This window comes from Urocitellus parryii, unplaced genomic scaffold (genome assembly GCF_045843805.1).
Source record: "Urocitellus parryii isolate mUroPar1 unplaced genomic scaffold, mUroPar1.hap1 Scaffold_253, whole genome shotgun sequence".
Taxonomy (NCBI): Eukaryota; Metazoa; Chordata; class Mammalia; order Rodentia; family Sciuridae; genus Urocitellus; species Urocitellus parryii.
The window spans coordinates 164,772-166,578 of record NW_027552492.1 but is presented as its reverse complement, the minus strand read 5'-3'; positions in this window follow the sequence as shown (position 1 = coordinate 166,578).

Genomic DNA, 1,807 nt, shown 5'->3' with positions numbered 1-1,807 from the left:
TGTTAGGATTAAGTAAAATTTAAGGTTATGGTTTGGGTAGGGTTGTTGTTAGGTTTAGGATTAGGGTTAGGGTTTGTGTTAGGGTTAGGGTTAGGGTTAGGTTTTGTGTTAGGATTATGGTTAGTTTTATGGTAAGATTTATGGTTATGGTTAGTGTTAGCATTTGGGTTAGAGTTAGGGATAGGATTATTTTAGGGTTAAGGTTAGGTTAGGGTTAGTTTTAGGGTTAAGGTTCATTTTAGTGTTAGGGTTAGGGTTAGGATTAGTGTTAAGATTAGGTTTAGAGTTAGGTTTAGGGTTAGTGTTAGTTTTAGGGTTAGGTTTAGTGTTACTTTTAGTTTTAGGGTTAGGGTTATAGTTAGGTTTAGGTTTAGTATTAGGGTTAAGGTTAGGGTTAGTGTTAGGTTTAGGGTTAGGGTTAGGGTGAGGGTTAGGGTTAGGATTATTTTGGGGTTTATGGTGAGGGTTAGTGTTAGCATTACTGTTAGTGTTAGGGTTAGGGCTAGGTTTAGGGTTAAGCTTCGTATTAGGGTTAGGGTTAGGCTTAGGGTAAGTGTGAGGTTTAGGTTTAAGTTACGGTTCGATTTAGTGTTATTGTTAAGGTTAGGGCTAGTGTTAAGTTTAGGGTTAGGGTTAGTGTTTGTGTTAGGGTTAGGGTTAGGTAAGGGTGAGGATTAGGGTTAGATAAGGGTCAGGATTATATTTGGGTTAGGGTTTGTGTTAGGGTTAGAGTTAATGTTAGTGTTAGTTTTAGTGTTAGGGTTAGGTTGGGCTTAGTGTTAGTGTTAAGGGTAGAATTAGGTTTAGGGTAGAGTTAGGGTTAGGGTTAAAGTTTGGTTTAGGGTCGGGCTTAGTGAAATGATTGGGGTAATGTTAGGGTTAGTGTCATTGTTGTGGTTGGGGTTAGCTTTAGTGTTTGGGTTAGGGTAAGGTTTAGGTTTAGGTTAAGTTTTAGGGTTAAGTTTAGTGATAGGTTTAGGGTTAGGGTTACATTTAGAGTGAGTGTTAGGGTTAGGATTTTGGTTAAGGTTAGGGTTAGGTTTAGTTTTAGTGTTAGGATTAGTGTTAGTGTTAGGGTTTGTGTTAGGTTTAATATTAAGGTTAGGGTTAGGTTTAGTGTTAAGATTAGGTTTAGGGTTAGGGTTAGGTTTTGGTTTAGTGTTAGTGTTAGGTTTAGGGTTATGGTTAGTGTTAGCCTAAGGGTTAGGGTTGGGTTAGAGTTAGGATTAGTGTTGTGAATAGGGTTAGGATTAGGGTTAGTTTCAAAATTAGGGTTGAATTTAGGTTTAGGGTTAGTGTTAGGTTTAATGTTAGGGTTTTTAGGGTTAGAATTAGCATTTAAGTTAAGTTTTGGTTTGGGGCTAGTGTTAGCATTTGGGTTTGTGTTAGGATTAGTGTTAGGGTTAGATTTAGGGTTAGGGTTAGTGTTGGGTTAGGGTTAGCATTAGTGTCAGGGTTAGGGTTAGGGTTAGGGTTAGGGTTTGTGTTAGGGTTAGTGTTGGGGTTATAATTAGTTTTAAAATTAGGGTTAGGGTTAGGGTTAGTGTTATATTTAGGGTTAAAATTAAGGATAGGTTTAGTGTTAGTGTTAGCGTTAGGGTTAGTTTTAGGGTTAGAGTTAGGGTTAACATTAGGCTTAGGGTTAGGCTTAGTTTTAGGATTAGTGTTACGGTTAAGTTTAGTGAAAGTGTTAGGTTTATGATTAAAGTTAGGTTTGGTGTTAGCATCAGGGTTACTTTTAGGTTTTGGGTTAGGTTTTTTGTTCAAGTTAAGGTAAGGTTAGGTAAGTTTTAGTGTTATGTTTACT